Here is a 16,410-nt window from a genome sequence, read left to right on the forward strand (position 1 = left end):
GAAGGAAGGAAGGAAGGAAGGAAGGAAGGAAGGAAGGAAGGAAGGAAGGAAGGAAGGAAGGAAGGAAGGAAGGAAGGAAGGAAGGAAGGAAGGAAGACTTTTAGAATGCCTTTGAGGAATTGGTGCCTCAATATGTCCTGATGTCCAGCTTGCCTCCCTAGAAAATTTCCCCTTGAGATTCCCCTTGAGTCTCTCCTTGGGAAGACTTGTATGAACTGATGCAAAGTGAAGTGAGCAGAACCAGCAGAAAAATTTGTATAATAACAACAATATTATAAAGACAAGCAATTTTGAAAGACAGGAATTTTGATCAGCACAAGGACCAAACCACAATTCCAAAGAACTCAAGATGAAACACTCTACCCACCTCCAGAGATAGAGGACTCATTGTAGACTGAGGTATTATTTTTTGACATGGCTAATACATACATTTGTTTTGCTTAAATACATCTTTTGTAGTGGATTTTGCTATTCTTGCTTTCTTAATATGGGGGAGAGAAAGATAGAAAGCTGAAAATAAAATAAAATTGAATTTAAAAATAAAGAAAAAAAATCTCCTTGGATGAGACTGGGGACTCTCTCTTGGTTGAGTTGTGATATATAGCTCCCAAGAGTTCATTTATTTTTTGTATTGTCTGGTATATTGTAGTCTGCTTGACTTCCTCTGATTTATGTTTGCAATCTGCTTGGATAAATAGGTCTACTTGCTATTTATTATTTGTGATGGCCTTTTGTGTAACTAGCATTTGGTGGAATGGAGTCAAACTTTAGGATATAAGCTAAGGAAAAGAACTGGAAAAGCAGCTTAAAGCTATGAATTGTGCCCTGATACATATAAGCAATATTTAGAGTAACAGATGGATATCATTCTAGTCTGATGCCCTCTCTCTGAAGAGAGAAGATCAGTCAGCCTACTGGCCTCAATCTCCTACTGCTCCCCAACAGATAGGAAAGACTTCTTGGGAGATTGGTGAGCAAGATTCTGTACCTTATTTTTACTTCCCTGAGAACTTCCTTTAGACAGACCAATATGGACAGATACATAGTCTATGTGTATAGGGCAACATACACCCTATATCCTTTACTCCCTTCCACACACTCTATGGTCTAAACAAACTGGTTTACTTGCTGTTCTTCATGCACAATGTCCTATTTGTTGTCTCTGTAATTTTTGCATTTGTTGTCCTTCATGTTTAGAATTTCTGTCCTCATCTTCTACATTTTTAGAATCCCCAGTGTCCCTTAAGAAAGTACACATGCCACATTCTGCAGGAAGCTTTTCTTGCTACTGTCAAGCTGCTAGTAATTTCCTTTGTATTCTTTGTATTTTGTATTAATACCTTTGTATTCTCTTATCCCCCAAGAGTCTAAGGAGAAGTATAGTTTTCTTCCCAGTTAGAAGAATGAACTGAAGTATTATGAAAGGCAGAAGCCTCTAAGGATAGGAAAGTCTTAGAACTTTTTGCTTCCTTTGGAAGGGGAAGGTGCCAAGGTCATTCAGCACCAGAAGTAAGCCAATGGCAAGGAAGAATACTAGGACCTGAAAGTGAACATAAAAATGAACATTTGGAACTTTGTCTGGCTCATTGACCCACTTAGGAATAATCTGCCTGCATAGAATTTGCTGTTTGCCTGGATATATCTGCTTGCTATGCTGTGGGACATGCCGAAGTTATCACATCTTCACTCTTTCCCCTATCTCATTGTTTTCTGGCTAACTGGCATCTCTATCCCCAGGAGGATCCTGCCCTATTTAAGCATTATTTGTTGTCTTCCTTTTAATAAAGGGTTTGTTTCCAGATACAGATAAAGCTTATTTTTCTTTCATTCTGAGCAAGTGTTTGCTATAAAGTAGTGAGCCACACAAGGGAGGGTAGGTCAAAAGGGAACCTGAGACCAGTTGCCTTAGACTTAATTGTTAGCTTGTATTAAGTTCCCTGCTGACTACACAAAGAAAAGGCCATTTTATAAAAATAATATTTTGTGTTTATCTTGTGTATATATATATATATATATACATACTGTTATGTTATGTTATAATGTATTATATATTATATTATATATTTTATATATATATGTATGGGCTCTCTCCCCTATTAGGATACAAGCTCTGTGAAAGCAGAAACAGTTTCTTTTTCTTTATGTCCCCAGTGCCTATCACTACGCCTGTCACTCAATAGGGTTTTAATCAGCACTTGGGGGTTGAATTTTTTGTTTGGTTGTTCAGTCATGTCTGATTCCTCATGACCCCATTTGGGTTTTCTTGGCAGACATACTGGAGTATTTGCCATCTCCTTCTCCAGCTCATTTTACAGATGAGGAAACGGAGGCAAACAGGGTTAAGCAAGTTGCCCAGGGTCATACAGCTAATAAATGTCTGAGACCATATTTGAACTCAGGTCTTCCTGATTCCAGGCGGGGTGCCCTATCCACTGTGCCGCTTAGCTGTCCTGGTGATTGAATGATAGGTGAATAATCAATCAATTACTTTTTGAATGAATGAATATAAACAAAAAGTTTCTCACAATTAGAGTTGTCCATTGACGGGCAATTATAATTGTTACCCTGATGGAGAGACTGCTTTATACAAAGTAGGTATAGAAAATATTGAATTCCCATTTGGGGTGGGAGATGTCTAATTTCTAAGATTTTTTATGATTTTTTTTCTTCCTTTGATCACATTATATCATACATTTCAATTGGAAAGGGACTTCAGAGGAAACTGAGGCCAAGAAAATTTAAGACAGCCAAGGGCACTAGGTAACAGAGCCAGGGTTTGAACCTGGTTCTTTGACTCCAAATCCAGTGTCCCTTCCCCTACATCAGACTGCCCTCCCACTTTCTACTCTTCATCTCCTCCCTCCCCTTGCCTCTATTTTTCTTCTCTGTACAAAGTAGTAGTTGGGTATGTAAAGGAGATATGGAGGATTGAAAGTGTAGAGTGTAGGGCACTGGTCAGTTAACTGGCACGGGGTGTGAGAGAGGGAAGACTGTCTCCTTCCCCCTCCACCTCCAAGCTATAGTGTTCTCACTTGCATCCCCTTATTTCTGTTCCCAATGAAGTCTTCAGCATGGGCCTGCCTACATCCCTGGGAAGGAAAAACTCTTGACTGAAGCTTCTTGGCTGAAACTGAAGTGTGTGAGAATGTGTGTGTGTGTGTGAGAGTGTGCGAGTGTGAGTATGTGAGTGTCTGTGTGTGTGTCTGTGTGTCCACAGTGGGGGATGGGGCCTCTTATCTGCCTCCACCCCTACTTCACCAACCGCTTGTCTGAAGGTAACCTCCAAAGGCTGATCCTTAATCCTTCCCTTGTAGGCAGAACTGGAGGTGGAGGTGGGGGTGGGGAAGGGAGCCATCAAAGAAACCAGAGAACACCTCTCCACCTCCTGCCACACCCCCAGCTCCCTCCCTCCTTCCTGCCAGAGTGCAGCCACCCACAGCTCTTCAAAGAGGCCTTGTCTCATTTGGTCCCTGGGTAGGGCATTTCCATCAAGCACGGACATGTGTGACTGTGCTTTCCTCCAGGGAGTATGCAAGGGGTTAAAGAAAAGACACACAGACAACTGGGGACTGGGCTCTGAAACCCAAGCCCACCTTGGTCCCTGCTGAGGCTCAAGCCAGAGCAGTATTTCATGTCAACAAATGCAACTCTTGGGCCAATCGGAAACCAGGGCCGTCTCCAATGGCAAGGCCTGACACAAAGCCGTCTCTAGGCAACAGAGCACAAAAGAGGAAGGAAGGACAGCAGGGGCTCTTTGGAATTTCAAAGCCACCCCCGCCCTGAGAAACGTTGCTGCATCTCTCCCACCACTGGAGGAGGCAGTCCCTCTTTTTGCTCAGGGCCGAACCTCCCACATCAAGCCCTCTCCTTGGTAGCCAGGCCTCTGAAGATTTTAGGCTTTGGGGCATGGATATCTTACAGATAAGACACCAACATTTCAGCCCAATTTGGGAGCAAAGAAGAAGGGAAAAGGTTTCTTTACAGTCTGGTCTTCTGGAAGGGGAACAGATAACACTTCTCCCAAAGGGCGATCTCTTCCCTCCATGCCCTATTCTCATACACACTAACAAGAATAAAGAAGTCAGTAGCCACATTTATCAACTCTAACCCCAAATGAGTCTGATTCTCTGTGGGAGGCTTAGCTTTCTGTTTTCAGCAAAGATGTCACAAGTCCAATGTGGGATGAAAAACCAGGCTATCTGAATTGGGAGAGGAGATTCCCTGCGGGGAGTTCCCTATACTGATAAAAATCACAGGCTTTGTCAAAACCAGCAGCGAAAACTAGCGATTTAGAGTTGGAAAGGATTTTAAAGACCTGGTATAACCCCCTCTTTTTTTGAGTACATTAGGATTTCAATCCACATCTTCGAACCCCAAAGTCATTGCCTATCACTAGGTGCTACTCTCTCAAACAAATCAAACCAGTTGCTGTACATATCACCTAACATCTTTTGGCCTCAGTGGCCTCATCGCTAAAACGATGGGAGTGGCCAAGATTGACCAGTGAGGCCCCTTCACTTTTTGACCCACGATTCTAACTCCTTCTCTGAATAAAGGGCATAGGATGGGCCATTCAATGTGTATGAAGTCTCATATCTCCCTCCACTACTGAAAGTCGTTTAGAGAATTGCAGCTTCCTATGTTTTAGTTCCTTCCTCATCAGGGGAGCAATTTCATTAGCCCATTTCACAGACAGGAAATCAGAAATATAGCATTCCCCAGCAGCAACATGGTATAACCAGGGAGAGAAATAGAGCTTGGATTCTGCTGCATGTGGTGCCTCCTTTAAGCCATGGGGCCAATTTGTTGTGGCACAACATTATCTGAATAAGAAGGAGAATTTCAGCTGAGCTTCCTTCCTCCACCGGCTCTCTGCTCACCCCTCCTTCCTCCAGAATATAGTCAGGGACAGTTAGAAGTTTTCTTGATCAAATTTTCACCCCTTCCCTCCTCCCTTATATTTAAGACTAGCTTATTAAAGCTGATGATTATTTGAGTCCTTGAAATACTGAAGAACAAAGACTTTCTTGGTTCTGCACTCCAGGGTTTATCATCTTAATGGACCAAGTCTTCTTCCTTATGTCCAAACAGAATGTCTCTGCTCTAATCTTGGCTGATTTCTTCTTGTTCTCAGAGACAACAACTTATCCACATCCCTTCATAAAAGTCCTTTACAGACGTAACATGATCAAGTCACTCCTTAGCTATCTCTTCTCTGGCCTGAATGATTCTGATTTCTTTCACTTTTCTTTATAAAGGTTGCTTTTCCATCCTATTAATCATCCTTTCCTTATTCTCTAAACCCTATCTAGTTTCTTCAAGACTGTTTAAAAACTATAGTGGCGGGGCATCTAGGTGATGCAGTGAATAGAGCACTGGCCTTGGAGTCAGGAGGGCCTGAGTTCAAATGTGACCTCGGACACTTAACACTTACTAGCCGTGTGACCTTGGTCAGGTGACTTAACCCCAATTGCCCTGCCTTCCCTCCTCCAAAAAGCAAAAAACAAATAAAAAAAAAAAAACTCCCCATAGTGGCCAAAATGGAGCCGGCACTTTAATAAGAGGAAGACTAATAAAGAATACAGAGGAAGGACACTCTTGCATCAATTTCACTTCACCCTTGAGTTTCTTCAGCACCTTTCTAGATGACTCCCCTGACTCCAGAACCCCCCTTCAGCCCATCTGGCACATGTAGCAAGACTTATCTCCCTTAAATTTTTTTCATTCTGTTATTTTCCAGCTCAATAGCCTATGTTTCTCTATGACATACTATGTCGATATCAAATGCTTCTTTACAACTTCAGAAGTCAGACTGTCGATGGATTTTGAGGTCTAAGGGAGAATGATACTCTCATTCTGGGTCAAAAAAAGGACTAGTTTGTTCCTCAATTCAGGAGAGTGGGGAAGGTGTGTTTCACAATGCAAGGCTCATCAAGTCTGAGCAGGAATAAATGTGAGTGGGCGATAATTTTCTCCAAAGGCCAATTAAACAATTACTAATCATTTATTAAGTACTTACTTCTTGGTAGGCACTGTGTTAGGATACAGTGGGGTTACTGGGTATACAAAGATAGAAGTGAAAAAAATCCCTGTCTTTGAGCTTATGTACTATCAGGTTAGACAACATATATATATATATATATATATATGTACTTATATATATATATATATATATACATATGTATATAATATAGATATGAGAGAGATAATAGAGATAGATATGTGTATGTACATATACATATAGAAGGGAATGACCACTGGTTCGATTAATCTTGAGTTTCAAGCTCACCTAGGCCCCTTTGGAAAAGGGAATTATGGGAAGAAAATAGCAGACCTGGGGAAGAAGGAAGGAGGGATGGGAGAAACAAGCTAGAAAGTGAAAAACTGCCAAGAGATGAACCTTAAGAGACATTTTAGTCATTATTTATATCTTTCTTTTTAATTATATATTCCAAATTCTCTCTCTCCTCCCACCCACTGAGAAGGCAAGTAATAGCGTATCAACTATATATGGTTAAATTATGCAAAACATAGTTCCATATTAGTCATGTTCATAAAAAGGCAAGAAAATTAAAGAAAGTGAGAAATGTATATTTCAATTTGCACTCAGTTCATTAGTTCTCTCTCTGGAGTCAGATAGCATTTTTTCATCATGAGTCAGAATTGTCTTGAATCATTGTATTGATCAGAGTAGCTAAGTCTTTCACAGTTGATCATCATCATAATATTGCTGTTGCTTCATGCAATGATCTCCTGGTTCTGCTCACTTCATTTTTCATTGGCCCATAGATGTCTTCTCAGGTTTTTCTGAAACTATCACCTTCACTTAAGATACAGACATACTAGTGGTATTGCTGGGTCAAAGGATATACACAGTTTAATAGCCCTTTGGACATAGTTCCAAATTTTTCTCCAGAATGGTTGGAACAGTTCACAACACCACCAACAGGGCATTAGTATCCCTGCCTTTCCATATCCCCTCCAGCATTTGTTATTTTCCTTTTCTGCCATGTTAGTTAATCTGATAGATGTGAGGTGGTACCTCAGAGTTGTTTTAATATGTATTTGTCTAATCAATAGTGATATAGAGCATTTTTTCATATGACTATATATAGCTTTGAGTTCTTCTGAACACTGCCTATTCATATCTTTTGGCTATTTATCAATTAGTGGGGTGGCTTTTATTTTTATAAATTTGACTCAGTTCCCTATATATTTGAGAAATGGGGCCATTATAAAAAAAAACTTACTGTAAAATTTCTTGCTATTATGTCATTGTCTAACGTGCTCTTTAGCAAAATGTTGTTTCCCTGATTATCTTTTGAAATTAGATCTATTTTCACTTTTGCTTTGTCTGAAATCATAATTATTACCCCTGGTTTTTATTTTACTTCAGCTGGAGTATATTAGATTCTGCTTCAGTCGTATATTTGAGCTCTTTGTGTGTCTTGCTGTTTTGTATCTCTTGTAAACAACTTATTGTTGGACTCTGATTTCTAATCACTTCTGTTATTTGCTTCTGTTTTATGGGTGAATTCATCCCATTCACCTTCACAGTTATGATTACTAACTCTGTATTTCCCTCCATCTTGTTTTCTCCTCTCTCTCTCTCTCTCTCTCTCTCTCTCTCTCTCTCTCTCTCTCTCTCTCTCTCTCTCTCTCTCTCTCTCTCTCTCTCTGTCTCTTTCCCATCCCTTCTCAAAAGTCTGTTTTTCCCCTTAGCTTTATCAATAAGACAAGAAAAAAGAAATTGAAGGAGTTAGAATAGACAAAGAAGAAACTAAGTTATCACTCTTTGCAGATGATATGATGATATACTTAGAGAATCCTTGAGAATCAAGTAAAAAACTACTTGAAATAATAAACAACTTTAGCAAAGTTGTAGAATATAAATAAATTCACATAAATCATCAGCATTTCTATATATTACTAACAAAACCCAATAGCAAGAGATAGAAAGAGAAATTTGATTTAAAATTACTGTAGACATTATAAAATATTTGGGAATCTATCTGCCTTCAAAACAAACTCAGGAACTATATGGACACAATTACAAAACACTTCACACAAATAAAGTCAGATCTAAATAATCAGAAAAACATCAGTTGCTCATGGATAGGCTGAGCTAATATGATAAAATTACAATTCTACCTACATTAATTTACTTATTTAGTGCCATACCAATCAAACTACCAAAAATTACTTTATAGGGCTAGAAAAAATAATATCAAAATTCATCTGGAAGAACAAAAGGTCCAGAATAACAAAGGAATTAATGAAAAGGAATCCTAGGGAAGGTGGCCTAACCACACCAGATCTTAAATTGTATTATAAAGCAGCAATCATCAAAATTGCCTGACACTGGCTAAGAAATCGAGGAGTAGACCAGGTTAGGTACACAAGACATAGTAGTCAATTTTACAGCAATCTACTGTTTGATAAACCCAGAGACACCGGCTTCTGGGATAAGAACTCACTGTTTGATAAAAAAAAAAATTGCTGGGAAAACTGGAAAATAGTATGGCAGAAACTGGCCATTAAGCAATGTTCGACATTGTATACCAAAATAAAGTCCAAAACGGTACATAATATAGGTATAAAGGCTGACACTATAAACAAATTAGGGGAGCAAGGGATAGTTTGTCTGTCAGATTTATGGAGAATGGAGGAATTTATGACTAAACAAGAGATAGAGAGCATTATGAAATGCAAAATGGATAATTTTGATTACATTAAATTGAAAAGGTTTGGCACAGGGGTGGCCAGGTAGCACAGCGAGTAAAAGCACTGGCTCCAGTGTCAGGACGACCTGGAGATCGAATCCCAGGCTCAGACACTTAGCACCCACCCGGAAACACCTGGCTGTGTAACCTTGAGCAAGTTACTTAACCCCAATTGCTTAGGGGCGGCCAGGTGGCTCAGCGAGTAAGAGCACCGGCCCCAGTGTTGGGATGACCTGGGATCGAATCCGGGCTCAGATACTTAGCACCACACCCAGAAACACCTGGCCATGTAACCTTGAGCAAGTTACTTAACCCTGATTGCTTTAAAATAAATAAATAAATAAAATGTTAAAAAAAAAAAAAAGAAAAGAAAAAGTTTGGCACAAACAAAGCCAATGAAACCAAGATTAGGAGGGAAGCAGAAAACTGGGGGAAAAAATTTACAACTAGTGTTTCTGATAAAGATCTCATTTTTAAAATATATAGGGAACTGAGTCAAATTTACAAAAATAAAAGTCATTCCTCAATTGATAAATGGTCAAGGGATATGAACTGGCAGTTTTCAGAGGAAGAAATTAATGCTATCTGTAGTCATATGAAAAAATGTTCTAAAACACTATTGATTAGAGAGATGCAAATCAAAACAACTCTGAGGGACCACATCACACCTATCAGATTGGTTAATATGACAGAAAAGGAAAATGATAAATGTTGGAGAAGATATGGGAAAGTTGGAACACTAATTCATTGTTGTTTGAGTTGTGAGTTGATATAGCCATTCTGGAGAACATTTTGGAACTATGCATAAAGGGTTATAAAAATGTGCATACCCTTTGACCCAGCAGTACCAGTTCTAGGGCTGTATCCCAAAGAGATTGTAAAAATAGGAAAAGGACCCTTACACAAAAATATTTATAGCAGTTCTTTTTTGGTGGCCAAGAACTGGAAACTGAAGGGATGACCATCAATTGGAGAATGGCTGAACAAGTTGTGGATATGAATGTAATGGAATACTACTGTTCTATAAGAAATGATGAGCAAGTGGACTCTGAAAAAACCTGGAAAGACTTATATGAACTGATGCTGAGTGAAGTGAGCAGAACCAGGAGAATGTTGTATGCAATAACAACCACAGTGTGTGATGACTGACTTTGTTAGACTTAGCCCTTCTCAGCAAAGCAAAGTCCTAAAACAATTCCAAAGGACTCATTATGGAAAATGCCATCCACATCCAGAGAAAGAACTATGGAGTTTGAATGCAGAGTGAAGTAGACTATTTTCTTTTTTGTTTGTTTGTTTTGTTGCTTTTTTCTCCTCTTTCATGGTTCCTCCCATTCATTCTAATTCTTCTATGCAACAAGACTAATGTGGAAATATGTTTAATAGGAATCTATATGTAGAGCCTATATCAGATTGGGGTGGAGGGGGAAGGGAGAGAGGGAAAGAAAATTTAAAACTTATGAAAGTGAATGTTGAAAACTAAAAAAAAACTAAATTAACTAAAATTTTTTAAAAGTCTGTTTTGCCACTGTCTCCCTTACTCTGCCTTCCCTTCTATCACCATTTCCTCTTTCTCTTTTCTCCTTCCCTTCCTGCTTCCCTATTAGATAAAATAGATATCTATTTCCAACTGATTGTGTGTGAATACATATATGGAATATATAATACATATACACTCACATACATACATATATACACGTGTGTACATACACACACACACACACACATATATATATATTCTTCCTTCTTTGAAATAATTTCTGATGAGAGTAAGGTTTAAGTGTTGCTCACCTTCCCCCCCCCATTTTCCCCTCCACAATAAAAATTCTTCTTTGTGCCCATCTTTTATGTGAGATAATTTTTCCTCATTCTTTCTCCCTTTACTCTTCTCCCAGTGCATTCCTCCTTCTCACCCCTTCATTTTTCAGTTCATCACAACATAAATTGACTCACATCTGTGTCATCTTTCTTTGTAGACACTTTCTAACTGCTCTAATAATGATAAAATTCTTGGAAGTTACGTGTATCATCTTCCCATATAGGAATGTAAACAACTTAACCTTATTAAGTTCCTGCTGATTTCTCTTTCATGTTTACTTTTTTATGCTTCTCTTGAATCCTGTTTAATTGTCAAATTTTCTGTTCAGCTATGGTCTTTTCATTACTAATGCTTTTCCACATCCCCTCCAGCATTTTTCATTTTCCTTTTCTGTCATGTTAGGCAATCTGATCAGTATGAAATTGTATCTCGGAGTTATTTTAATTTACATTTCTCTAATCAGTAGTGATTTAGAACATTTTTTCACATGACTATTAATAGCTTTGATTTCTTCTTCTGAAGACTGCCTGTTCATATCCTTTGACTATTTATCAACTGTGGATTGTCCAATAAGTCTTAAATTATCTCTTCTCGATCTATTTCCCAAGTCAGTTATTTTTCCGATGAACTATTTCATATTTTCTTCTGTCCTTCACTTTTTGACTTTTTTTTTATTGATTCTTGATGTTTCGTGGAGTCATTAGCTTCCACTGGCCCACTTCTAATTTTTAAGGAGTCCATTTCTTTGGTGAGTTTTTGTACATTTTTTTCTATTTGGCCAGTTCTGCTTTTTAAAGAGTTCTTTTCTTCAGTATTTTTTTGTGTGTGATTCTATTACCATTTGTCTAATTCTTTTTTTAAGATGTTATTTTCTTCAGTTTTTTTGCACCTCTTTTACCAAGTTGTTAATTCTTTTCATATTTTTTTTGCATCACTCTAATTTATTTTCCCAATTATTTTCCTGAATCATTTGTATCTCATTCTTTAACTCTTCTGAGGAATCCTTGTTGGCTTGTGTCCAATTTGCATTTTTTTCCCTTTGAGGCTTTGATTGTGGCTGTTTTCATGTTGTTGTCTTCTTCTGAGTTTGTGCCTTGGTCTTCCTGGTCACCATAGTAGTTTTTATGGTCAAGTTCTTTTTGACTGTTTGCTTATGTTTCCAGCCTGCTTCTTGACTTTGAATTTTATGTTAAAGTTGGGTTTTGTTCACATGGGTGCTTTGGGGGTAAAGGGAGGCACTGCCTCAAGCTTCAGTCTTTTTCATGCTGCTGTTTTAGAGCTAGTTCTGAGAGTCTACAAGTTTTCTCTGCTTCCAGAGTCACATGGTCCAGAGAGATGTGTGGTCACTGCTTTCCTGGTCTGTGCTCTGGTCTTTACCCAAGAAGGGACCCTGTTGATCTGTAGCCAAAAATGCTAGAACTTCTCTTGCTCCTGGAACTGTGACCAGGTTTCCTATTCCCCTGCAAATGCAAATGCCAATGTTCCTTTCCACTCTGGAATTGTGGCCAGAGCCCCGATCCCTTCTGACTGACCACAAGCACTCCTCTCCACCCTGGAACTGTGACACAGAACTGCATATGGGCAATAGAGTTGCCAAATCAACAAGCTATGATTGATGCCATCTATAAAATGTAACCTTTTGAATGGTGGTGGTGCTACTAAAAATTCCAATAATCCCACAAGTTCATCAAAGATTTTATTCTTAAGGAGTGGTAAAGGGTGTCATTTTGACAAATCAGAAGGGTCTTGGTGTAGCAGGAAATACACCAGATTTGTAGCCACAGGAAATGAGGATGCTTAGCCTAGAAAAAAGGAAGTTTATATGGGACAAGATAGCATCTTTAAGTGTTTGACTGCTTATTGTGTAAAAGAGAGATTAGATGTGTTCTCTTTTCCCCCATAGAGCAGAACTAGAAATAATAGGTAAAACGTTCAGAGAGGTAGACTTGGGTTCAAACTAAGGGAGAACTTCCTAACAATTGGAGGTATCCAGAATTGACTGGACTTCATTGGGAAGTTGTTTTTTATTTTTTCACTAAAGGTCTTCAAATCAAGTCTTGATGACCACTTATCCTGTATATTATAGAGTGTTCTTATTCAGGTATGTGTTGACTATGATTTCGTTCAGAGAAAGAAATCTAATGCCTCAGTCTCTTTCAACTGGCCCTGTTACTTGCAACTTGTGTGACCTTGAGCCAATCACATCACTTCTTTGCACTTCCGTTTCTTTATCTATAAAATGAGGTGATGGGAAAGATGAATTCTCAAGTCACTTCTAGCTCTCAATCCTAGGTTCAAATGTGTAGACTCTACAGACTGCTAAATGCACAATATGCTTCTTTTCTGTGCCCTTTGTTTTGTCTGTTTTGAAACAGAGGCAAAGTCAGTCTACACAACAATCTGAGGGCCTTGGATGACGGACATCAAATTCTTCAATAGGACTCAAAGCATCTATTTAAGCACAAGATCTGCACAGGTCTCAGGTTGAGGACCATATTTTCTTACATGAAAATGAGCCAATTCTGCTGACACCTGTTGACCTTTACCATGACAGAAACAAAGATATGAACAGACATTTTTTCAGAGAAAGAAATCTAAGCTATTGAAAATCACATGGGAAATGCTCGTTAGAGAAAAGCAAATCAAAACAACTCTGAGATCAACTTCACACTCATCAGATTGGCTAACATGACAGAAAAGGAAAATTACAAATGCTGAATGGTGATATACTTACTGTTGGTGGAGCTGTAACTCTGTCTACCAAGTCTAGAAAGCAATTTGGAACTATGTTCCCAAATTATTAAACTGTGCCTACCCTTTGAAATATTGATACTACCATTAGGTCTAAATCCCAGGAAGATCAAGGAAAAAGAAAAAGGATTCATATGTACAGAAATATTTGTAGCAGCTCTTTTTTGTGATATCAAAAAACTGGAAACTGAGGGGCAGCTAGGTGGCACAGTGAGTAAAGTGCCAGCTCTGGAGTCAGGAAGACCGGAGTTCAGTTCCAGCCTCAGACACTTAACACCTACACAAAATAACTAGCCATGTAACCTTGGGCAAGGTACTTAACCCCAATTGCCCTCCAAAAAGCAAAAAAAAAAAAAAGAATAAGCTAGTCCAAATCCTTCAAATTAAAAAAACAAACTGGAAACTGAGCAGAAACTCATCAATTAGAGAATGACTGAATGAGTTATGATGTGTGTGTCTGATGGAATACTACTGTGCTATAAGAAATGAAGGGAAAGGTTTTGGTGAAACTAAGAAGACTTATATGAACTGATGCAGAGTAAAGTAAATAGAACCAGAAGAACGATTTATATAGTAACAACAGTATCTTAAGGATAAAGAACTTTGAAAGACTCCTAGGATACTTAGGCTAGAAATCAATGCAATGATTTCCAACATGACTATAGAGGATTCATAATGAAATATACTATCTCCTGCCGTAAAGGTGATGGACTCAGAGTATAGATTAAGATATATTCATGTATGCATGCATGCATGTATGTTTGTAAAACACACATTTACACATAAGCATGTGTGTATGTGTGTATATAATTTTTTGACATAGCTAATGCAGGAATTTCTTTTGCTTGATTTTACATGTTTGTAATGGGTTTTGTTTTTTCTTTCTTTCTCAGTGGGGGATCAGAGGGAAGAGGAGAGAGAGAAGGTGAATGTTCATAGATTGAAAAAAATAAAACTTTGTTTAGAAAATGCAACATAACAGGAACCTTGCTTCAACCCAAGAGGTGTCATAGCAGTTTTGTTAAGCAGCTAAGGAAATGAGCAGACCTTCACATAATTAATAAGAGCAGCATTTATATAGTGCTTTAAAGGTATGCAAAGTGCTTTACAAATTTTATTTCATTTTATTCTCACAACAACTATGTGAGATAAGTGCTATTATTATCCCCCACTTTATAGTTGAGAAAATTGAGGCAGATGGCAGTTAAGTGACTTTCCTAGGGTCACACAGTTAGGGAGTGTCTGAAGCTACATTTGAACTTAGGTTTTCCTGACTTTATCCCCTGCACTAACTAGATGCCTTTAAAAAAATTTAATTCAAAGTTTTTCATTTCAAATTCTATACCTCTCTCTTCTTCTCCCTCCCTGACATAGTAAGCAATCAGACATAGGTTATACATGTGCAATTATGTATAACATTTTCATATTTTACTCATTTTGTAAAAGAAGAATCAAATTTTTTTAAATGAAAGAAAGTGAAAAATAGCCTGCTTCAGTCTGTATTCAATCAACATCAGTTCTTTTTCTGGAGGCGGATAGCTTGCTTCATCATTAGTCCTTTGGGATTGTCTTGGATCATTGTATTGCTGAGAATGGTTAAGTCATACACAGTTCTTTATATAACAATATTGCTGTTATTATGTACAGCATTCTCCTGATTCTGTTCACTTCATTATGTGTCAATTCGTGTAAGTCTTTCAAGGTTTTTCTGAAATCACCCTGTTTGTCATTTCTTATGGCACAATAATATCCCATTACAATCATATACCACAGCTTTTTTAGCCATTCCCCAATTTATGGGCATTCCCTCAATTTCCAATTCTTAGCCACCTCAAAAAGAGCTGTCATAAATATTTTTGTAGAAACAGGTCTTTTTCCCCTTTTTTAGAGGTCTTTGGGATATAGACCTAGCAGCACTATTGCTGGATCAAAGGCTTTGCATAGTTTTATACCCCTTTGGGCACAGTTCCAAATTCTTAGCTGTGTTTCATGTGACTGTTTGTTATCACAAAATTACTTATGGCAAAACCCCATTCTAGCCATGGCTATAGTGCAGAACTTGAGAGACATTAATCACTTCAAATAAATTAGTCACATAAATATTTACGTTGCCCACAGCACTTCTAGCAGATACACAATCCTTCACTTTGGTGGTGTTTCTAGGCCCCACAACAGCTGTCAGAGCTAGAAGGAACCTTTGATAGCATCTAAGCCAACTACCTAATTGTACTCTTACAGAGAAGAAATTGCTTCCTTCAGGAAAAGCCCACCATCCTGGTTATATCATGGTAAAATACAAAACTCTTTTGATAACAAATATTTAAAAACTAATTTCAGGCATTGTGACATTTATAATAATGTGTTAAATTCCTACTATGTGCATAGCACTGTGCTTGGACAATATAGGGAGACATAAAGTTTAAATAAGATATAGTCCCTGCCCTCAAGGAGCTCACAGTATAGGAAAGGGAATAAGACACAGTCACAGATCACTGTAACACAGCGCATTACATAGTAAGTACATCTAATAGGTACAAAACAAAGTCCTATGTAAGCTCAGAGGGGAGAGTTGTTATTAGCTGGGAGAGTCAAGAAAGGCTTTCTAGAGGAGATAGCATTTGAGTTGGACTTTAAGGGGTGGATGGGAATTTAACAGGAATAGAAGCAGAAGGGTGGGCATTCAGGGTACAGAGAATGTCCGGTGAAAAGACATAGACAAAGTAGATCACAGGACATGTTAAAGGAACAAATAATAATGCAGTTTGGAAGGAAGGAGAGAAAAGGTGGAAGATGGAAAGGAAGGAAGGTGGAAGGGAGGAAGGAAGGAAGGAAGGAAGGAAGGAAGGAAGGAAGGAAGGAAGGGAGGAAGGAAGGAAGGAAGGAAGGAAGGAAGGAAGGAAGAAAAAGATAGGCAGGCAGGAAGGAAGGAAATAAAGAACATCTGCTTTCAAAGAGCTTACATTCATAGAGAGTGAATTATTTCTCTTCAATGGGCCTTAGTTTCTCTGTCCATGAAATGAAGCCATTGGATCAGATAATCCCTAAGGTTTCTACTGGTTCTTAACATCCTATAATCTCACGATTCTCTATGATTGATCTTTCAGATGTGTTACACCA

Source organism: Petaurus breviceps, unplaced genomic scaffold (assembly GCF_028583685.1).
Source record: "Petaurus breviceps papuanus isolate PSGF00001 unplaced genomic scaffold, PetGlider_PUasm1.0 188, whole genome shotgun sequence".
NCBI lineage: Eukaryota > Metazoa > Chordata > Mammalia > Diprotodontia > Petauridae > Petaurus > Petaurus breviceps.